This window comes from Phyllobates terribilis, unplaced genomic scaffold, assembly GCF_046119375.1.
Source record: "Phyllobates terribilis strain yellow unplaced genomic scaffold, ASM4611937v1 Scaffold_12__6_contigs__length_324123572, whole genome shotgun sequence".
Classification (NCBI taxonomy): Eukaryota; Metazoa; Chordata; class Amphibia; order Anura; family Dendrobatidae; genus Phyllobates; species Phyllobates terribilis.
Window position 1 is genome coordinate 286,984,044 of NW_027362772.1, and position 25,019 is coordinate 287,009,062.

General features: G+C 41.3%; 1 protein-coding gene and 1 long non-coding RNA gene across 2 annotated transcripts in view; one reads left to right on the forward strand and one right to left on the reverse strand.

The window, feature by feature from the left end:
* The window catches only part of POU2AF2 (POU class 2 homeobox associating factor 2), a 75,203-nt gene that overhangs the window by 12,131 nt on the left and 38,053 nt on the right, over positions 1 to 25,019 (forward strand). The gene's annotated exons all lie outside the window — the stretch shown is intronic.
* The window catches only part of LOC141172674 (uncharacterized), an 83,345-nt gene continuing 76,951 nt past the window's right edge, over positions 18,626 to 25,019 (reverse strand). Inside the window, exon 5 of the long non-coding RNA XR_012252511.1 lies at positions 18,626 to 19,199. This is a non-coding gene — a long non-coding RNA (uncharacterized lncRNA). The remainder of the gene's footprint in view (positions 19,200 to 25,019) is intronic.

Here is a 25,019-nt window from a genome sequence, read left to right on the forward strand (position 1 = left end):
GATAATAGATAGATAATAGATAGATAGATAGATAAAAGATAGATAATAGATAAACAATAGATAATAGATAGAAAATAGATAGATAATAAATAGATAATAGATAGATAATAGATAGATGATAGATAGATAATAGATAGATGATAGATAATAGATAGATAGATAGATAGATAATAGATTATAGATAGATAATAGATGATAGATAGATAATAGATAGATGATACATAATAGATAGATAGATACATAATAGATAGATAATAGATAGATAATAGATAGATAATACAGTAGATAGATGATAGATAATAGATAGATGATACATAGATAGATAGATAGATAGATAGATAGATAGATAGATAAAAGATACTGTATATAATAGATAAATAATAGATAATAGATAGATAATAGATAGATAGATAGATAACAGATAGATAGATATTAGATAGATAGATAGATAGATAATAGATAGATAGATAATAGATAGATATATGATAGATACTAGATAATTAGATAAATAATAGATAGATAATAGATAGATGATAGATATTAGATAGATAATAGATAGATGATAGATAGATAATAGATAGATGATAAATAGATAGATGGATAGATAATAGATGGATAATAGATAGATAATTGATAAATAATAGATAGATGGATAGATACATAGATAATAGATAGATAATAGATAGATAGATAGATAATAGATAGATAATAGATAGATAATAGATAATTGATAGATAATAGATAGATGATAGATAATAGATAGATGATAGATAGATGATAGATAGATAATAGATAGATAAAAGATATATAATAGATAAATAATAGATAATAGATAGAAAATAGATAGATAATAAATAGATAATAGATAGATAATACAGTAGATAGATGATAGATAATAGATAGATGATAGATAGATAGATAGATAAAAGATACGGTATATAATAGATAAATAATAGGTAATAGATAGATAATAGATAGATAGATAGATAAAAGATAGATAATAGATAAACAATAGATAATAGATAGAAAATAGATAGATAATAAATAGATAATAGATAGATAATAGATAGATGATAGATAGATAATAGATAGATGATAGATAGATAATAGATAGATAGATAGATAGATAATAGATTATAGATAGATAATAGATGATAGATAGATAATAGATAGATGATACATAATAGATAGATAGATACATAATAGATAGATAATAGATAGATAATAGATAGATAATACAGTAGATAGATGATAGATAATAGATAGATGATACATAGATAGATAGATAGATAGATAGATAAAAGATACTGTATATAATAGATAAATAATAGATAATAGATAGATAATAGATAGATAGATAGATAACAGATAGATAGATATTAGATAGATAGATAGATAGAAAATAGATAGATAATAGATAGATAATAGATAGATAATAGATAGATAGATAATAGATAGATAATAGATAGATAGATAGATAACAGATAGATAATAGATAGATAGATAGATAGATAGATAATAGATAGGTAATAGACGATAGATAGATGATAGATAGATGATAGATAGATTGATAATAGATAGATAATAGATAGATAGATGATAGATAATAGATAGATAGATAATAGATAGGTAATAGATAGATAGATAGTAGATACCGTAGATACATAATACATAGATAATAGATAGATAATAGATGATAGATAATAGATAGATAATAGATAGATAATAGATGATAGATAATAGATAGATAGATAATAGATAGGTAATAGACGATAGATAGATGATAGATAGTAGATAGATGATAGATAGATAGATAGATAGATTGATAATAGATAGATAATAGATAGATAGATGATAGATAATAGATAGATGATAGATAGATGATAGATAATAGATAGATAGATAATAGATAGATAGATAATAGATAATAGATAGATAGATAGATAGATAGTAGATACCGTAGATACATAATACATAGATAATAGATAATAGATAGATAATAGATAGATGATAGATAATAGATAGATAATAGATAGATAATAGATAGATATATGATAGATACTAGATAATTAGATAAATAATAGATAGATAATAGATAGATGATAGATATTAGATAGATAATAGATAGATGATAGATAGATAATAGATAGATAGATGATAAATAGATAGATGGATAGATAATAGATGGATAATAGATAGATAATTGATAAATAATAGATAGATGGATAGATACATAGATAATAGATAGATAATAGATAGATAGATAGATAGATAATAGATAATTGATAGATAATAGATAGATGATAGATAATAGATAGATGATAGATAGATGATAGATAGATAATAGATAGATAAAAGATATATAATAGATAAATAATAGATAATAGATAGAAAATAGATAGATAATAAATAGATAATAGATAGATAATAGATAGATGATAGATAGATGATACATAATAGATAGATAATAGATAGATAATACAGTAGATAGATGATAGATAATAGATAGATGATAGATAGATAGATAGATAGATAAAAGATACGGTATATAATAGATAAATAATAGGTAATAGATAGATAATAGATAGATAGATAACAGATAGATAGATAATAGATAGATAGATATTAGATATATAGATAGATAGATAGATAGATAGATAATAGATAGATGATACATAATAGATAAATAATAGATAGATAGATAATAGATAGATAATACAGTAGATAGATGATAGATAATAGATAGATGATACATAGATAGATAGATAGATAGATAGATAGATAAAAGATACTGTATATAATAGATAAATAATAGATAATAGATAGATAATAGATAGATAGATAGATAACAGATAGATAGATAATAGATAGATAGATAGAAAATAGATAGATAATAGATAGATAATAGATAGATAGATAGATAATAGATAGGTAATAGACGATAGATAGATGATAGATAGATGATAGATAGATTGATAATAGATAGATAATAGATAGATAGATGATATATAATAGATAGATAGATAGATAATAGATAGGTAATAGATAGATAGATAGTAGATACCGTAGATACATAATACATAGATAATAGATAGATAATAGATGATAGATAATAGATAGATAGATAGATAATAGATAGATAATAGATAGATAATAGATGATAGATAATAGATAGATAGATAATAGATAGGTAATAGACGATAGATAGATGATAGATATTAGATAGATGATAGATAGATGATAGATAGATAGATAATAGATAGATAGATGATAGATAATAGATAGATAGATAATAGATAGGTAATAGACGATAGATAGATGATAGATATTAGATAGATGATAGATAGATGATAGATAGATAGATAATAGATAGATAGATGATAGATAATAGATAGATGATAGATAGATAATAGATAGATAGATAGATAGATAGATAGATAATAGTTAGGTAATAAATAGATAGATAGATAATAGATAATAGATAGATGATAGATAGATAGTAGATACCGTAGATACATAATACATAGATAATAGATAATAGATAGATGATAGATAGATAGATAGATAGATAGATAATAGATAGATAATAAATAGATGATAGATAATAGATAGATAATAGATAGATAATAGATGATAGATAATAGATAGATGATGTATAATGGATAGATCTTGTGAGTATGTTCTGAGCTCGGGGGTCTCGTCTGGCTCCGGGTATTCATTAGCTTCTCTTTGTGCCAAGTCTGAAAACAAGTTGTCAGAAAATATAATTCTGTCATCTGTAATTTTTTTTCAAGATCAGAACTTTCATCAATATTCAACATTATAAAAGTTTGGTGACATCTGAAGATGTTTTTCTTTCTCTTCCTTCTTGTGTTTTCGGCCAGGACACATTCCTTCACTGTTTACTCAGGTTTTCATTATATTCAGTTTCTTCTATTAGTTCTCGTCAGCGACCGCTAACAAATTCCACAAATCCAGGTGTGAAAATCTTTTTGACTCTTCTGTAAGTTGAATATTTGTCAAGTGTCTGTGAAATCCTTCACAAATATATTCAATGTCATCGGGACAGAAGTGGTGACAGCCATCAGTATTGTAGAGGAGGAATAATGGATTCGGGGAGGTCACTCACAGGACTCGGCGTGGGACGACACAATGCGGGAAGATTGATCAAGATGGAAATCAAGTCTAAAATACAGAATCAGAGAAGTAAATTGATCCACATTTACATGCCACATAATACATCGATTACCTATGGGATGTGCTGGAAAAATAAGTCCAATCCATGGAGGCTGCACTAAGAAACATACAGGACTTAAAGGGGTTGTCCACCTTTGGGGACTTTTTTTTCTTACTTCAAATCATATATTTTTGGCTAAAAATCGTCTTTGTAAATGGGTTTCATTTAAAGAAAAATTGCACTGAGCCTCTGTATGTACTGTGTATTGCTGGTTGCAGAATGAGTTAACTGAAAATCTGTCAGTGAGCGGTGTGACAAGAAAGTTTGCAGCTCATTTTTTTATCTCCTTTCAGTTTATTTATGACCACAGACCACATCAAAGTTGAATGTACAGAGAAAGATCCTGTAGAAGCAAAACGGTGCAAAATTTGTAATGAAACCTATTTGCAAAAGTGATTTTTTAGCCTCAAAAACATACATTTAAGTAAAAAGAAATGTAGACAACTCCTTTAAATGATCCCGAATGATGGTAAAAAGACCAAAGGACACCTTCAGAGGTCCTATGGAGTCCAGGACCTTCAGGGGAGGCAAGGAAGATCTAAATGGTACTTTTCAGGTTTTAATGTTATGATTGATAAAACACTTTCAAATCTTAAGAAAGAAACAAATGTCCTTGTAAAACAAGTGGAGAAGACAAACTGATGATCTTCTGAACTTATAGTCCCGTTGCTCCAAAATGCTCTTAAAATAATTACCAACCTAATTTTAAATAGAATCTGTCAGCACAAAATGACTGTTCAAACCAAGCACATGCTCTCGGTGCACCCTTGGTGTGGCCAAACAGTTCAGTGCACTTTGCCACCTACTTATTCCATCTTTCTCTTATCTTCTCTGGCTCCTGTGAATAAAAAAAAAGGTGGGGTGAGGGATAGATGAAAAACAAGTAAATGAGAAAGGACTGTGCCCAGCAAGGGTGCACCGAGTGCTTGTGCATGGTTTGAACAGTCATTTTGAGCTGACAAACTTTCTTTAATTTGAAATTGCCCAATTTTTTTCTCATTTTAATTATGCCTTTGGAGTGAGAAAGACTAAACCTGGTTGTTCCCATCCTTGGCTTGGTTGACTTTTGAATTGTGAATGATGATGGTGGATAATAAATTGATGATTTTTTTTTTATTATGGAGCCTTGATTTTCTAATCTTGCACTGATGAGGGGCAAAAATAATGAAACATTTGTGTTCCATAGATCTCTACAATGTGGAGAGGAAAAAATAATCTACAGTCTCATGGAGGGCAGAGATATAGGCTACAGATAAGGAAGAAAGTGTTAGGGATCCGGGTGGTGGAATCTCTATGCTGTGATACAAGGAGGGACCCGAGGGGTGTAACTAAGCGCCTACCTGGACCGACCCTGGCCACATGGCGGCTTAGTCGACTCCGTTAACCAAGGAGGGACTGGGAAGGTGAACCAGGTGCCACTCTGGGGCTGACATCATGTGAGAGCAGGCGACTCCCACGGGACTGATGGCCAAAGCCGTCAGGCACAGCTGATGAGCACGGCTGGCAGACAGGCAGGTGATGCGGGTAGACAAGCAGGCGGGCACGGCTGATAGACAGGCAGGTGGGCACGGCTGATAGACAGGCAAGCGGTCTCGGCTGATAGACAAGCAGGTGGGCACGCTTGATAGACAAGCTGGCGGGCACAGCTGATAGACAGGTTGGTGGGCATGGCTGATAGACAGGCTGGCGGGCACAGATGATAGACAGTCTGGTGGGCACGGGAACCTGAGGGCTGGAGAGAGTGTTAACACACAAACAACTTTACACAGGCACCTCCATTATGGAGGAGGTGCCTAAAGTAGGGGCAGCCCTCCAGCCATTGGCTGGGGACTTTTAGGACGGCGCACGCATCCCTTTTAAGAGGAAGGGAGCAGGGACGCGTGCCCTAAGAACAGAGGCCGGGGATTTACGTGCGGTGCGCGCATCCCAGTCAGTCGCTGCGAAGAGGACTGGGGGAGGAGCAGGGAACACCGGACCGGAGCCGAGGTGGTGAGTAGATCAGCATCTCTGTCGGGCAGGAGGCAGAGACACCGACGCTACAGTACCCCCCCTTTACGCCTCCTCCTCTTCAAGCCCGCAAGAAACTTTTCAAGAAGAAGAGGAGCATGTATGTTCTCCCTGGGCTCCCACGACCTCTCCTCAGGACCAAACCCCTTCCAATCCACAAGAAAAAAGATTTTTCCTCTTATCCTCTTGGTAGCCAGAATGTTCTCTACCTCAAAAACGTCCTCAGCGCTGACTGGAACTGGAGCGGTACCCGGATCATCAGAGAAAGGATTGAGGACAACAGGTTTGAGGAGTGATACATGGAAGGAGTTGGGGATCCGTAATGAGGCTGGAAGTTTCAACTTGTACGCCACCGGATTAATTTGGCTCTGAATCTTGAACGGACCAATGAATCGAGGACCCAACTTGTAAGAAGGCATCTTGAGGTGAACATACTTAGAGGAAAACCAGACCTTGTCACCCGGATGGAAAAGAGGCGGATCCAGATGTCTCTTATCAGCATGTCTCTTCATCTGCTCAGAGGACTGTAGAAGCGCAGATCTAGTGTCTTCCCAAATCACCGAAAAGTCACTGACGAGAGACTCCGTGGCAGGATTGTCCACTGAAGAAGAGATAGGAAATGGAAATCGGGGGTGATGACCGTAAACCACAAAAAAAGGAGACTTAGCAGAGGACTCACTCACATGGTTGTAATAAGAAAAGTCGGCCCAAGGCAGAAGTTCTACCCAATCGCTATGGTGAGCGCTGACAAAGTGCCGAAGAAAACTGGTGAGGATCTGATTAATACGTTCCACCTGACCATTGGACTGAGGATGATAGGCCGAAGAAAGGTCCAAAGAGATATCCAGCAACTTGCACATGGCTCTCCAGAAGCGAGAAGTGAACTGAACTCCTCTATCCGAGACAATATGGAGGGGTAAGCCATGGAGACGAAAGATGTGACGGATGAAGTCTTTAGCCAGCACAGGTGCAGATGGAAGACAGGCAAAGGAATGAAGTGAGCCATCTTGGAGAAGCGGTCAGCGACCACCCATATGATGGTAGAACCGACCGATACCGGAAGATCAGTGATGAAGTCCATAGAAATGTGTTGCCAAGGAACAGAAGGCACGGGAAAAGGAAGAAGACGACCAGCTGGAAAGTGCCTAGGTATCTTGTTACGGGCACAGGAGGAACAAGCCACGACAAAATCCGCAACATCCTTGCACAGGGTGGGCCACCAATAATGTCGGGCAATAAGCAGAGGCGTCTTCCTTTGGCCGGCATGACCAGCCAGTTTGGACGAATGACGCCAGAGTAAGACACTCTTCCAATTATGAGCCGCCACAAAGGTCTTTCCAGGAGGAAGATGAGACAGGTCAAACGGAGCAACACTCATTATTCTGGAGGGGTCAATGATGTGTAGAAGCTCCTCCTCTTGGTCGGTAGACAGGAAAGAGCGGGATAGAGCGTCAGCTTTAATATTCTTGTCTGCCGGGCAGTAATGGAGAGTAATGCTGAAATGAGCAAAGAACAGAGACCATCTGGCCTGACGCGGATTTAGTCTTTGGGCGGTCTGCAAGTAAGCGAGGTTTTATGGTCAGTGTAGTTGACCACTGAATGCAGGGCCCCTTCGAGCAAGTAGCACCACTCCTCCAGCGCTAATTTGATGGCCAGCAGTTATCGATCTCCTATTGAGTAATTGCGCTCGGACGGAGAAAAGAGTTTGGAGAAGAAGCCGCAGGACACCATTCGCCGGGACCAGGATTTCAGGGTGAGCACTGCTCCGGCCCCGGAGGAAGAGGCATCAACCTGTAAGAAGAACTGTTTATTGCAATCTGGACGATGTAGCAATGGAGCGGAGGAGAAGGCTTGCTTAAGAGAGACAAAGGCACTTTCCGCCTCAGAAGTCCATTCCCTGGGATTTGCCCCTTTACGGGTGAGAGCAGAAATGGGAGCAGTCCAGGAGGAGAAATGAGGAATGAAGAGGCAGTAATAGTTAGCGAATCCCAGAAACCGCTGAATAGCCTTCAAACCCTCAGGTCGGGGCCACTTTAAGATGGCAGACACCTTCTCGGGATCCATCCGCAGTCCGGTCTCAAAGATGATATACAGCAAAAATGATAGGGAGGTCTGCTCAAAGATGCATTTCTCGTACTTTGCATACAGGCAATTCTTTCGGAGCCTCAGCAGTACCTGACGAACATTCCTCCGATGAGAGGGCAGATCAGGAGAGAACAACAAGATATCATCCAGATATACCACCACGCAGGAATACAGGAGATTTCGGAAGATGTCGTTCACTGACTTCTGGAAGACGGCTGGAGCATTACAGAGACCGAAGGGCATCACGCGGTACTCGTAGTGACCATCCCGAGTGTTGAATGCCGTCTTCCGCTTGTCTGCCTGACAAATCCGGACCAGATTGTACGCCCCACGAAGATCGAGCTTAGTGAAGATCTTCGCGCCTTTTAGGCGGTCAAACAGCTCTGAGATGAGAGGCAGGGAGTACTTATTTTTTATGGTAATCTGGTTTAGGCCCCTATAGTCGATACATGGACGAAGAGAGCCGTCTTTCTTTTTGACGAGGAGGAATTCTGCTCCAGCCTGGATACATCCCCTAGCAAGATTCTCTTCTATGTACTCAGACATAGCACGGGTCTCAGCCAGCGACAAGGGGTAGATTCGCCCGCGAGGAGGTGAAGCACCAGGTATTAGGTCGATGGGGCAATCATACGGCCTATGAGGTGGTAGTGTCTCTGCCCCGTTTTTATCAAAGACGTCCACATATGACCAGTAGGGTGGCGTCAGGCCAGGTAGGTTAGCTGGAGTAGACGGAAGTCGAGCAGGACGACCAGGAACCAGACAGGACTTATGACATTCCTGACCCCAGCGGAGCACCTCACCCGAGTTCCAATTCAGGATGGCCTCATGTCTCTGTAACCAAGGCAGGCCAAGCAAGAGGGGATGAGAGAGACCGGACAGCACGTAGAAGGAGATCTTCTCCGAATGTAGCATTCCCACCTGAAGAGTTACAGGCTCAGTGACAAACAATATGGTCTCAGAGAGAAGCTTTCCATCCACAAAGGAAACCACTAAAGGATCAGCCAGACATTTGGTAGGAATCTGATATTGCAGCACTACAGCCTGCTGAATGAGGTTCCCAGCGGCTCTGGAATCCAGATACGCAGTCTCGAAGAAGCGGGTCTTATCACTGGTAACCGACACGGACAGAGTCAAGGGTGAAGAGGAAGAACTGTTGCTTAGGACGACCTCTCCAAGCGGTCTCAACGGACAGGAGCGGATAAGATGCTCTATACTGCCACAGTAGAAGCAACTCCCCTCGGCGCAGCGGGCCTCCTGGCGAGACTTGACCATCTTAACTTGATCTATTTGCATAGACTCTGGAGACGAAACTGGGGGAAATGTTGGATGTGAGACCGGCCTTTGGAAGGTTGGTATGAGGCGCAGGGATCTTCTCTCACGGGTCGCCTCCTTAGAACGCTCCTGAAAATGGATATCGATCCATGTAGCTAATGACACCAGGTGGTCCAGAGAGGGAGGTATGTCACAACCGGCTAGCTCATCCTTGATTCGTCCGGAAAGGCCCTCCCAAAAGTTGGACACCAGAGCCTCATTGTTCCAGGCAAGTTCAGATGCGAGGGTGCGGAAACGCATGGCATACTGACCCACAGAGAGACTCCCTTGGCGGAGTCGGAGAACAGAGGAGACAGTCGAAGATTTTCGTCCGGGCTCATCGAACACCTTCCGGAAAGCCAAGAGGAAAGCCTGGAGGTCGGACACCAGAGGATCCCCTCTCTCATAGGGTTAAGCCACGCCAACGCCTCTCCGGTGAGATGAGACATGACGAATGCCACCTTGGCCCGGTCGGAGGTGAACTGGTGCGCCAGGAGCTCAAAGTGCAGTGTGCACTGATTAATGAAGCCCCAACATAGGGCAGGACAGCCACAAAAATGGGGTCCTAAGCCGGGTGCCACAGCGCCACTGGGTTGAGGTGCCGCCGGAGTGGGTGCCGCTTGGTTAGAGGCAGACCCAGTTGGGGTGGACAGCATGTCCAGGCAGGAGTTGACTGTCCGTAGATAGGACAGGATAGTATCCTGTTGGGATCTCTGGCGAGAGACCTCTTGGTACAGGTCTGAGAGCGAAGGAGCCTGGGAGCCACCGGATTCCATAGCCTGTGCAAACTGTTATGGATCTGGGTGGTGGAACCTCTGTGCTGTGATACAAGGAGGGACCAGAGGGGCGTAACTAAGTGCCTATCCAGACGAACCCTGGCCACACGGCGGCTTAGTTGACTCCGTGAACCAAGGAGTGACAGGGAAAGTGAACCAGGTGCCACTCTGGAGCCGTCAGGCACAGCTGATGAGCACGGCTGGCAGACAGGCAGGTGATGCGGGTAGACAAGCAGGCGGGCGCAGCTGATAGACAGGCAGGGAGGCACGGCTGATAGACAGGCAGGCGGGCACTGCTAATAGACAGGCTGGCGGGCACGGCTGATAGACAGGCTTGCGGACACGGGAACCTGAGGGCTGGAGAGAGTGTTAACACACAAACAACAACTTTTGCACAGGCACCTCCATTATGGAGGAGGTGCCTAAAGTAGGGACAGCCCTCCAGTCATTGGCTGGGGACTTTTAGGATGGCGCACGCGTCCCCTTTAAGAGGAAGGGAGCGCGCGCACACGTGCCCTAAGAACAGAGGCCAGGGATCTACGCGCGGTGCACGCACCCCGGTCAGACGCTGCAAAGAGGACAGGGGGAGGAGCAGGGAACGCCGGACCGGAGCCGCGGTGGTGAGTAGATCAGCATCTCTGTCGGGCAGGAGGCAGAGACGCCGATGCTACAGAAAGCATATAAAGATTAAATAAATGCAGGAAAGATGTACTGATATATGAGCAGTGATGACAGAGATTTCATATCCAACCTGTATTACAGGGAGTGACACTCCCACAAGAGAAAAATCTGAAACTTGAATCAGGCTGCAAACTGAATATCAGAGGGTAAAAGGACGAAGATTGCAAAATAAAAATTGGTGCAATTTAATTAATAATGAATGTAAAAATCATTTTGATATACAAGAGATGTCCATTGCCTTTAAATATAATTGATTAGTAACCAGTCTGATCAGTTTAATTACTAAATTAATCAATCACATAAAAACTTAGCAAAATACTGTATTTTTGCTATTTGTAAACAAAAAACACATTTTCTCAATATTCCATTTTGATCATTAAGTTTTAATTTATTTCAAAATCACAGTCGTCCTTAACTAAGAGGATGATGGCGCACGTGTATAAAGCTCTGTTCACATTTGCCTTGTTACTTGCATTTTCGTAACAGATGTGAGCGGCACCCTAGGGGACCCCATTGACCATTAATAGAGCCTGTTGGGTTCTGTTGTGATGTTTTCTGACTTGATGGAACATTAGTGCTGCAGAGACAGAAAGGAGCTTGGAACGCAGATTTGGACAGAACTTAATATTACTTTTTTATGTGACTTTTTATTAGATTTTGTTCTAAGTTTTCGGGGTTCATTTTGCATATAAATAGATTATGTTTTATATTGAGGAAAACAAGGTCGTTTGGGTTAGTTTTATGGCATTTATGAGTGACCTAAAAAGTAAGTCGGCCAATAACTTGACATGACTGTGTGATCGCTGCAGACAATCACTTCTGAAGCCAGCGGCTCACTTTAGCCAGGTTTTTCCAATCATGGAAAAATCCTTATAATAAAGTATGTATGCAGTATAATACATCGTCTCACGCATCATTTTTGGCACTTTTTGAAATTGAAAAAGTAGCATATTCTGGTTTATCTGAATCATGAGGATGTCGAGGAAGCGAGAAAAGCAGCAACCGTCCCATGGCCAGAGAAGACCCCCCCGCATCTCAGCTATGCCCCTGCTATACTTCATTCTGTGGTCTCAATGGTTGACAAATTTTTTGGCATCGCTATGATCCCTTTTAAAGTGATCACAAATCGTTGGGTCATGTTGCAGCTTGCCTGTGGACTCGATGACAAAGCGTATTGTCTGGAGGACAATCTGCTCAACCGAAGGGATCGAGAAAATGATCAAAAAGCAAAGTTATTATCCGAGTTATCCATACTTATAGTAGCTCAGGTCTGCATTGTATCAGGGCATGTGCAAACATTCTGAAAACTCCCTTTGTCTCCCTGATACACAAGTATGGGATTTGTGTTTGCTGTGCCGGATCATTGTTCCTTTATATAAAGTAGTAAAGCCGCAGATATCCGTATAATGGAAGGGTCGATGGTGGTGGTGGAGACTTTCTTTCATGGAGACGTCTCGCTATTCATTGCCCGGTGATTCCTAATATGTACAGTAGAACAATGATGGAAGCATGTCAATGGTGTTAGAAGAATATGCACTAAGCAAACGGCGGAAGGAACGTGATATTGTATGATACATTGTATTGTAGGTTACAGTGTATTGCGACCTTCTTACAAAAGGTTTATTTGTCTGTACACCGCACACGGCAGCTGCAGCCATAATACCCGAAGGGTACTTCCATCAGCGGTTTTTATTGTCCTTAAAAAAAAGCTACAAGGTAAGAATGATCCTAACATGCATGATTCCGGAATTTATTTTAGCGGAATTTGATTGTTAGGGGAATATTCTGGTCTAAGCAAGTCCTGATGGGTGTCAACTGTGGACCACACCGATTGCCGGAATGGAGGATTTGTGACCCTCATCTTTCTTTGCCACAATGTGTAGTTGAATGGAGCTGGTGGTCGCACATTCCCTCTTCTGCTCCATTTACGAGTCTATGGAACTGAAGTTGCAAAAAAAGCCAAGTGCAATCTTCATCGGTGCCGTAGACTTGAGTAGAGCACATGCAACTTTTCTGCATTCAATGGAGAATAGTAGACACAATCCCCAATTTTGGAAATCAATCTAACAGTTATCATCTATCCATTGGATTAGTTTTAACTTAAAACTTAATGTTTGTATTGGGCTTTCATTGCTCATTCAGGATAATAGGGACAAGCCTTGTAGATATGGGAATCAAGTCAATGACCTACTGATCGTTGAGGGTCTGGACAAGTGCTGGAGCCAGTCGAAATGTCTATTTCTGCAGCCTAAAATTTTAAAGTTATTCCCTACCAGTAGGATAAGAGGTAGCTTACAGACTGATCACTGAGGGTTTGACCGTTGGGAACCCCTGGAATCCCAGAACACCAACTGAATTCAGCGGAGGTCGAGCGTGAGCACCACACTTCTGCTCCATTCATTCCACAGGCACGGTGGAATACATGGCGGATGTTCAAGTAATACCAATTCTGGAAGAGTCGTAGTGGAAGGAGAAGAGTTATAGCACATATGGAAAGTTGTGCGGTTAGACGGCCATATAACACGGACGCCGATTACATCGCAATTCTTGGATTGGCCAGCCGTTCAGTCCGAGCATTGCGATGCGATCGTCGTCCGTGCTGTACGGTCATCTGACTGCGCCCTTAGGGTATGTTCCCAAATGTGGAGCATCCACTGCATTTCACAGTTCAGAGTCGATGCAATTTCTAAAAAGCTCACACTTACTGTCATGGGTTTATCACGACAGAGAGGGGCCAGAAGACCACTGTGTCTAATTTCACGCACTCGTGCACTGATTAGAAGCACGTCACCATCATATTAAACAGTGCAGGTTTCTGCTAGTAGTGCAGGGGTTAACCTGTTCAATTGAGAGCTTCTGAAGCTTTCCTGCTTTGATGATTACAGCTGTTCAGTGTTGGCCGCTCCCCTCTTGCTATATATACTCACCTCAGGCAATCAGGGATTGCCAGTGTTAGTTTCATACTGCCTGGTTCTGGAGTTGGAGGAGCTGGTTGTTAGAGGAGGCGTTTGGAGTGGTATTCTAAAGACTGCTGCTTGGTGATTTGTCTGTGTGCATATCCTCATTCTCTCCTATTTAGTTTTTCCTTTGTTTACCTCCTGGTGTTCCACTCGGTTGTCTGTGAGTGCATATTTGTATGTTTGGTATTTTCATTTATCCCTGTACGTCTTCCCTTGTTAGTCTGGTTTGTGTATTCTTATACACTACTACTCCCGACTTCCATGGGTGGGGGAGGGGACAGATAAGGGCTGATTCAGGAGCTCAGCAAGACACATGTCCCCGGCGTCTTCACCATTAGAAGTAATTTGGGGAGCAGGGATGGCTAGGGCACCCCTAGCGTTAGCGAACAGGGAAGGAGTCGCTGGTGCCGGGATACCCGACAACAGTGCGGTGACACCTACTGTGCATTTAAAGGCATGGCAGAACACAATGTTTTTTGGTGCATTTTTTCTCTCATAGCCTGAAAAGCACATGAGTATTTGCAACTGTATTTTTTTAACTGCAAAAAAACAAAGCACTTAAAAAAGGCTGAATGCTAAAAAAAGTATAAAAAAAGTAAAAACATGTCCCCCAAAAAACACACAATAAAAATGCATTAAATCGCACAGCTCACTCGTTATTCCAAGCTCATTAAATATTCTAGCTAAGACCTGGAGTGACAAAGGTGCATGCAGCCTTTTGGAGTAGATCTGACATAGCAAATGGATCCAATTTATATTATTCTGCAATATTATTTTTATAAGAATTGCATGAAGATTCCACTTTTAGGATGTGGATAGATACATTGGCCAGTGCCAGTTTAGTCTAGGGATACATTGTAGAGATTTTAACGATTTGTGCAACACTTCTGTTCTTAACAGGTGCACTGTACTACAGTGTACATTACTAGTACCGTATTATTGTATACTGTTGTGTCATTTTTTTGTGTGAAATTGGTTCTTTTCCAGTAAAAATTGTCTTATTTTTCCCAACAAAAAATTAAAGAAAAATTAAATTAAAAATTGAAGTCTGAAGCGCTTAAGGAATAACTAGAATTGTTTTTTTTTATTTTTGGAATCTTTTTTTAATAAAGCAATAGTCCAACCAATGATCATAAACTTTGTAATGTAACTCATTAAAGAAAAATACATTTTTTTCCTCTTATCAGTCACTTCTCGTCTCCAGCGCTGATCATTCAATCTCAAAAATAGCTCAAATCTGTCTACAGATCTGTCTTCAGTGATGGATCAAATAACTTATGCTGCTTGAATAGTCTAAAGATGAATGCATGGGGAGAAGCCGGAGGGAAAAAAAGGCCTTCTAATGAAGAAGGTGAACTGCAGGATACAAGTCATGTAACGCCAGATATAGCGTTCTTCTTCAGGCTCACAAATGACTAAAAGTGCAGTTACACATTAAATACACCCCAGAATATAGATGTCAGTTTTATGTAGATTTTTGCTTTATCTTTATTATACACCTGCCATTTATAGGAATCTTGTAAGGAAACTTGTAACATTTCTATAGGTGGATACGACCAGGTGACACCATGTTTAATAAAACGATAAAAGTTTAACAACTTTATGAAGGTTCTACAGGCGGAGTGTTGTATACTACGGTATACTATATGTCATTTTTACACATTTACAATGAAAGTTGTGTAGAATATCAAACTTCTAGAGATTAACAAATCTTTTGAAACTCGAATTCTCCAGGTTCACCAAATTTTTCCCAAAACAGTGAGTCGAATTGCCTGTGAATCACAAGTTCTTCAAAGCCTGCAATTGCTCTGAAAAGACGTCTGTAACACTCTGAGGTCACTTAGGACTGGATCCAACCCCTTTTAAGTTCCTTAGTAATGTCCAAGCGACCTCAACATATATGGCTATGGGTAATCGGATGGTAGCTGTTCTTCACCACTGTCCTGTAACACACTATATGTAATGTTTATTCAGTGTTTTATGACTTTCTCTTCTTATATCTATTGCTAAACTGTGAGCTGTGATATCCTCTCACTTTCCAGAATCACCATACAAAATGACTGCTGCATTCCCTGCCTCGGCTTTTATAATGGCTATGATCGTCCCTCCTGACTGACTGCTCTATACCATGTGATAGCTGCAAGGCATTATGGGGAAGAACACAATACACACTATCAGTAATGTTTATTCAGTGTTTTTTGACTTGCTCTTCTTATCTCTATTGCTAAGCTGTGAGCTGTGACATCCTCTCACTATCCAGAATCTTCATACAAAATGACTGCTGCATTCCGTGCCTCAGCTTTTATAGTGGCTATGATTGTCCCTCCTGACTTACTGCTCTATACCATGTGATAGCTGCTAGGCATTATGGGGAAGAACACACTATCAGTAATGTTTATTCAGTGTTTTATGACTTGCTCTTCTTATCTCTATCGCTAATCTATCAGTTGTGACATCCTCTCACTATCCAGAATCTCCATACAAAATGACTGCTGTATTCCGTGCTTCGGCTTTTATAGTGGCTATGATCGTCCCTCCTGACTGACTGCTCTATACTATGCGATAGCTGCAAGGTATTATGGGGAATAACACACTACCAGTAATGTTTATTCAGTGTTTTATGACTTTTTCTTCTTATATCTATTGCTAAGCTGTGAGCTGTGACGTCCCCTTACTATCCAGAATCACCATACAAAATGACTGCTGCATTCCCTGCCTTGGCTTTTATAGTGGCTATGATAGTCCCTCCCTCCTGACTGTTCTATACCATGTGATAGCTGCAAGGCATTGTGGGAAAGAGTGGCTGTCCGCGCCTGATGTTATATGAGCTTTCTCTAGCTGATGTAATCTTTTGCTTCGTGTATAATGGTGGCAGGAATTTTCTTGGCAATTCGCATGAATGGAATCTCAAATTGTTTGAATTTCCTAAAATAAAACACATTCAATTCACATAAAATCAATTTTCTCATCCCTAAAAATTACTGTAGAAAAGTTTTACAGCTTCTTTAAAACTTTCTTGGATTACCTATATTAATTCATATAACCCAGGTCAGCGATCGCCAACCATAATACCAAGGCAGATTCCTGAGTTATCTTCTGGTCCAGATGTTCCTGAAAATCCTTCATCAGCTCCTAGAAAGCCCAGTGTTCTGGGAAAACCTTGGTTGGGAAACACTAGGAAAACCGCGAAAACATGGAGGACGCATGTAAACTTTATGCAGATGTTGCCCATTGCTTCTATAGTAGAGCATCTAGAAGAGGGGGGCACATACTTTATCATTTCATAGAGAACAAGCACTTAGTATTTTGTGAAGTTGCAAAGACGTCTAGTCATATCCTTTATTCAAAAATTGTGCTTGTATTAATAGACAAGCCTTCTATACATATTTCTTGGTCTTTATACAATTATTAGGCCAATGTTATGTTTCAGCTGGTGAGAAGAATCCTCAAAGCTTATCATCTGGGTGATTAAATCATAAGCAACATGGACTGGTGGCGCTGGTGCAGCAGGAAAGAAAAGTCAGTAATGGGTGGTGTTGAAGAAGTAGCAGAGCTGGAACAGTGGAGATGTTTCAGTGAAGACCAGATGTAGCAGTACTGAAACCGCAAAGGTTTTACAGTGGAGAACAGATGTAGCAGAGCTGGAACAATGGAGTTGTAGAGAATAACCAGATGTAGCATAGCTGGAACAGTATAGTAGTAGTGAAAACCAGATGTAGCAGAGCTGGAACAGTGGAGTTGTGTTAAAAACCAGATGTAGCATAGCTGGAATACAGAAGTTGTATTAAAAACCAGATGTAGCAGAGCTGGAACAGAGGAATTGTAGTGAAGACCAGATGTAGCAGAGCTGGAACAGTGGAGTTGTTGTGTTAAAAAACAGATGTAGTAGAGCTGGAACACAGAAGTTGTATTAAAAACCAGATGTAGCAGAGTTGCAACAGAGGAGTTGTAGTGAAAACCAGATTTAGCAGAGCTGTATCAGAGAAGCTATAGTAGAGACCACATATAACACAGCTGGAACAGTGGGCTCGTCTTGGAGACTAGATGTAACAGAGCCATGACAGCGGATTTGTTGTATTGTAAAGTAGATATAGCAGAACTAATATAGCAGATTTGTCGAAGTATAAACGAAAGAGACCTGGGGTTAAATGTTAGAAAGTATTGGCAATAAAAGTACTTGGTAACTAGACTTTTCCTATATCTTATTTAAAGAGTAACCGTTGTTTATTTTATTTTTTTAATACATCAATAGAACACATGAAAATAAGAAACTTTGTAATATATCTTATAGGAGAAATCTGCTTCTTTCTCCTCCAGGCCTGATCTTTCATGCTCCAAATTCTCAACTCACAGGTAATATCTTTCTTCAGTGAATTTGACTTTCCCATTACTGAGATAGGAGATAACAGTTGGTGCTTATAAAGTTCTACGGAGAACTGTATCTGCTGTTTCTAGCTCTTACCCTTCCATAGAACTTTAAAAGCACCAACTGTGTCCTATCTCAGTAATGAGAAAATCTATGTTCAGTGAATGAATTGAGAATAAATGATAAGTCCAGGAGGAGAAAGAAGCAGATTTCTCTTAAATGATATACTGCAAAGTTGCTTATTATTATGTATACCATTGAAATAAAAAGTATCTCTTTAACTGTTTAATAAGGATTATGTCTATGACCTGCGGGGAAATTATACAAGAGTAGGGATCTCATTTGATAGGGACCCAAATAGAAAACTATAAAAGTAGGATCAATGGGTCAGTAACATTGTACACTGCTTTTTTTTCAATATGTGGAGCGACAAACAGCATTTTTACATGGACTTTTGCTATACTTTGAGACTGGTATGATCGCAGAGATATTTTTTTCAAAGATGCTTTATGAGATGCTGCTTTTACTAAAAAAAAAAAAAAAGTTAACTTAAAGTTTTCAAACTTTTTAATCCAAATTCCGCGCGCGAGATCTCTCTTCTTCGTATGCACCTCCATGATGCTTCCCATCGCTACTCTCTTTACATCCAAGCACCGCAAATGCGTCTGATCGCATGAAGGAATCCTTTAGAAACCATCAGAGAATAAGTTGTTTGAACAGGAGACATATGTCAGCTCTTTCCATCACCGGGAGGAAGTATTTAATCCTGGTGTTTACTAAGGAAATGAAAAAAAAAGTCTTTGTGATTATTTGGACAGGGAATCCTGGTTCCATATAAAAGTATTGAAGCTTGATGTGCACCTGCCACCACAAATTACCATGTTCTCGTCCAGCGTTGTGTAAGTGGTCCCTGTACTGATGCCTGTGCATTGTGTATATTTGTATCCTGCTCATCCCACCCCTCCTGTTTTACAATGTCGGCTTTATTTGTATGTGTACACTCCATAAAGTGGCGTATCACCTTTACAGAATGATCTGTCACACAGACTATTTCCTCTGAATGAGATGTTTCCACCACTAAAATCATTGTTTGTGTGTCCTATATAAAGCACTAAATCAGTTTTTATAGACTGCAGATGTCAGCGTTCCCATAAGTATTAACTGAGAAGGCAACAATGTATCAGAAATGGAGTGGAGTGATTAAGAAATGTATCCAATGTATAAGATGTATAATTTATTATTAAATATTGACGTTGATTTAAAAAAATATATGAAAATCGCCTCTTTATTGATGAAGAGAACGAAGTCTCTAATGCCAGACAGAATTATCCTATAAGTCAATATCGTCCCTTCAAGGAGCTTTGTCACATGAGATATGATATAAAGCAGGGTTCCCCAACTCCAGTCCTCAAGGCCCACCAACAGGTCATGTTTTTAGGATTTCCTTAGTATTACACAGGTGATAATTGCATCACCTGCACAGGCAATAATTCCATCACCTGTGCAATACTAAGGAAATCCTGAAAACATGACCTGTTGGTGGGCCATGAGGACTGGAGTTGGGGAACCCTGATATAAAGCCAAACCAGAATCTCTGTATGCAGCTGTTTTGGGTTCGCCTTGCACCTCGTCGGTGAAATGTAGTAGATAGGTTGGCTGGGCGAGAGGACCTAGATCCCTCATTGAAGGGGTAAAGTCTCTCTATGGTGGCCATCAAGCTGGCAACAAAGGAAGTCTTATCGGCCATGCAATGTTCCCTGGGAGATAAAATATGCAAACAGCCTCTTCACAGACGAAGAGAATAGAGAATCTAATGGTTACGATTCCGTCTATATGTGTGTCTGGACAGCCGACCAATCAGAGGCTGGGGCGTGCTGAGCTATCAGTGTGTTGAGTGACAGACCAGCCATCCAATCTGGGCCGGGACGTGCCAGGGATTCCTCAATATGTCTGTTATTCGAGTTATTACCTGGCTATTTAGCTGGCTCTCTGTCTCCGTTTAGTGCCAGTTGTAGCTTTGCTCTGTTCTCTGTGTTCCTGTAGTTGATCTTTGTTGCCCGACCTTAGATCTTGACTTTGACCATTCGTTTGTCTTGCCCCTTTGTCTTAACCCTTTACGTTCCTGGAATTGTGACCTCGGACTGTGACCTGACTACGCCTTTGCCTTATCCCTTTGTTTGTGACGAACCCTCTAGGTACCTGACCCTGAACCTCTCGACTATCACAAGCCGCCTAATGGAAGTAGCAATCCTAGGCGTTAATATCGACCCTTTACAAAGAATCTGTCATCACGATTTTACATGTTAAAGTAAAGGTTTGGCCATAATGGTGCTGTTATACAGATTCAATAGATACCTTTAGTGAAGAAATCCACATTCTGGTTGATCTTTAATCCATATTTGAAGTTTGGGTGTAATTAATTTTTGGTGCATAGGGGCAGGACTGTGGGTAGGGTCTTTGGCTCTTCCCCGGCCCCTGCTCTTGTGTCTGTATCTGCCTCCTTTTTTAAAGTTCACGTCGGTGCCATGCCTGTTGCTGGTGGCGCATGCGCAGATTCATGTCCCAACGATCTTAAGTAAAATGGTGCTGTGGTGGCGCATGCGCAGATTGAGATCTTGACTTGCACATCCACTGCCACCTGCGCTATTTTACTGAAGATCGCCAGGGCATGAATCTACGTAAGCAGAGATGGCACCGGCACAAACTTTATAAATGAGGCAGATACAGATACCAGAATAACCTTGTCACTGCCCTATATCACCAGGAATATTGATAGCAGCATCCTTATTGCCCATTACTAGCAGGGATGGGCATGAGTTTCTTCTCTGACCCTAGGAAACCAGGTGTTCTGAAAATAAGACTCATTAATCCTCCACTGCTCTCGTTCCGATGCTGATCCGGTTTCCTTTGGTCTCTTTTTCCTGGTTCTGTCTACACGCACCAGAAATGCCCATGTAACCAATTTCTGGATAAAGCAACGACCTGCTGGTGAGTCAAGATGGGACCAGAAAGTACAAACCAGCGCAGCCCAGGTAAAGGTTGTATCTGCAGCTGATGCTGATCAGTAATGGGGAGTATTACTTCTTTTATTTTGTTTTTTATATTTAATTCAGTCTTTAATCCATTTTTAAAACGATTTTCTGTCTGTTAGAAAAGCCCAATAACCTCCTCACTGCACCGGATCGCCAGGACTAGTGATGCCAGCTCCATTACTGCCATGACGCGCCCAGGGGATGGGGAACGACTCGGCGCCAGGGCCTTGCTGTCAGTTTTGGGGGATGTCGCGGTGGTCGGCTCCCGGGCCCATACCCTGGGGTCACTCTTAAAAGCAAGGAATGAGGAAAAGGTGTTTTGGAAAGGGGGAATTGTTCGTGACGCCACCCGTGGTGTCTGGTGAGGATCACCAGCGCTGCGGCAGTCCTCTGAGGCCGGTGTTCAGGCAGCTTAGTTGGTGCGACTCCCCACAAGTGGAGCGGGGCCTCAGGGCAGCGTAGGAGAAGGGATGCAGGAAAGAGGGGACCCAGCCGGGTCAGAGGAAGGGTAGAAGAATAGGCACGCACACCAGAGTTCACTTCAGTACCTTTACTGGTGGTGTTTCAGGCACGATCCAGGGCACTGTAGGGTGAAGGGTGCATATCAGGACTCTCCCCAGTGAGCCGGTGTGGGGTCTCCTGTTTCTTGCCTTTTCCTGATAAGTTTATAACCTGCCTGGAGCTAGGCCTAACTTGGTCTCTGTCTTGCACCGGCTGACCTGGTGGTAGGGCCTTCTGTTGGAGATCACACTCCCCGGTCTCTTGGGCCTCCATGACTCCTGACCCTGGTATAACAGTCAGCTTTTGGCGTCCCTGGGACATATAGTTCGCCAGGGGTTCCGCTTGTTTCTGCTGGGCCTAAGGAATCCCTGCAGACGCGGACCCAGTGTCCGGTAAATGGTCTTGGGGTGAGCTGGCTAAGCTCCTCTGCCCCCTATGTAGCTCGCTTACTCCACTTGCCTTCGGCCACACTCGGGGCCCTCGCTAGGCTTCACACTGGCAATAGGCCTCGCTACTCTTCACCGCTCTTACGGCGTCGGCACACCTTAGGCTCTCTAACTGAGCTCACTGAGTCCGTACTGACCTGTCAACCTCTCTGGCTGCAGCAGACTGACTTTCTCACAGACTTCACTCTCTGTGGACTCCAGACTAGACTGCACTGCCTAGCTCCACCTTCCCTTTTTATATCCCTATCCGGGCTCCCTCTGGTGGTCTGAGGTGGAAGGTGGAGGTGTGTGAATGCTACGAGGGCCTCTTATGGAGGAATCCGTCCATGCACCCCTCTGGGATCTGTGGCACCAATGCGCAGCAGGGCGCCACAGCCACATACCACTAGGTCTGCAGAGATTAAACCCTTCACCACCTTTTACATTAAAATCCCCAAGCACTTTAGACAGCCGTTGGCCAATCGGTTTGGCCAATAGTTCAGCCGGCAGTTATTTCTCTTGACACGGGAGCGTTCGCTCTGCCGAATGCTCCTTTTGTTTTTCATGAGAAAGCCACTGTCAGACCTTTCTGACGGCAGCTTACCCCACTGAGAACAAAGCGATCAGTAGTCTGAAATCGAACATTCCGGATCTTTATCTCCCCTGACATCATTAGTCTGCTGACCTTCGATATCTGTGGGTTTGGACGATGTTAGTCTAATGTCTATGGGGGGGCTTTACTCCGTCACTGCCCCAGACCACCAGGGATCTAGACAATAACCTTTACCATACTCCACCTGAATACGGTTTAATACTATTTGCCTGGGTGCTATGTAGTCCTTTATCTGGCTCCTTTATGGCCAATCTAGTGGAGAGCTACAAACTAAGCAAAGAAACAATATTCATCTGTTAAAGGTAACCTGTCATCTGATTCATGCTATCAAAACCACAGGCAGCATGAATCAGATCCTGGCTGTATGATTGCAGCCAGGTATGTCTTTTTCTGAAATGCTCCGAGGTTTCAGAGAAGATAGAGTTAAAGGATCCGACCGGTGACCATAGGGCGAGACCTGACTAGTCCGGCTAAGTTCCCGGCCAGCATTTCCCAGCACTGCTAAAAGAGGATGACAGGTCTCTCCCATGCGTACACAGGAAGTGACTTGTCAATCACCTCTAGCAGCGCTGGGAACAGCCGGCCAAGGACCGTAGCTGAAGACCAAACTAGTCCCCGGCTGGCATTTCCCATTGCTGCTAAAAGAGGATGACAGATCTCTCCTGTGGGGTACATAGGAAGCGACTTTTCAATCACCTCTTGCAGAACTGGGTAGAGCCGGCCAAGGACCGTAGCTGAAGACCAAACTAGTCCACGGCCGGCATTTTCCAGCGCTGCTATAAGAGAATGACAGATCTCTCCTGTGGCATACAAAGGAAGAGACTTTTCTATCACCTCTTGCAGCGCTGGGTAGAGCCGGCCAAGGACCGTAGCTGAAGACCAAACTAGTCCCCGGCCGGCTCTTCCCAGCACTCTAATTATATTTTCTCTGAAATGTCAGAGCAATTCAGATAAAAATCAGCCTATCTAATACAGTAATCCTTGTGCACACCACACTATTCTCATTATTATTCGACTTTGTCCAGGCAGTGACTCCGCGGCTCCCTGACTTTCCATGGAAGTACTCTTCCGTTACTCTGCTCTGCTGAGACAAAGCTTTGCCTTGTGCAACATTTACCATATGGCCGATTATACTTGTGATAATCTCATGCCCTTTTCTCAAGAAATATGCAAAAGTGTATTCAATGATGACAAATAAAAAAATACCGGTGAAACACTAAGTGATTAACATATTAATATAACTTTTTAATTTTATTGCCGATCTAGCCAATTTTGAGGCTCATCTTTTTCAGGACTTTATTTGTTAATGTAGTGGCAGCATTTAGTTTCCCATATAATATACTGGTACACGGGGAGCGGGGTGATTGAGAGAAAGCAATAGTTCCTCCATGTTTTATTGCATTTTTGCAGCATTCACTATGGTGTACAAATGACATATTAGTATAGAACCTTTGCTCTGAGGGGCAGTGAGATTACGGAAATACCAACTTTCTATAGATTTTGTTTTTATTGTTTGCTACTTTTTGATAAATTAGAAATTTTCATAAATAATAAACATTTTGCTTCTGTCATCATACTCTGAGCCCCATCACCTTTTAAAAACTTTTTCATCGATGGAGCCGTGTGAGAACTTGTGGTTATTTTAGCAGAATGAGGTGTCGTTTATTAATTGTCCCAGTTTTGGATACATATATGGTATGTATTTGATCATTTACAGCTGTATAACACAGCCAGCATTCACCTTGCCTGGAACTGAGCGAGCACCTGTAATCCAACATGTGATTTCTATGTCACGAACCAGTTAAAAGAAAGCAAATTTGTATTTTTTCACTATTTTATCTGTTCCGTTTCTGTTAATGGAGTTGTAAACTTCTTGATTATGTTCTGTGGACAAAGGAACATCAAGATCTCTGGAGATGGACTTGTAACCTTGAGATTGTTGATATTGTTCAACAATTTTGGTTCTCAAGTCCTCAGACAGTTCTCTTCTCTGTGTTCTCCATGCTTAGTGTGGCACACACAGAC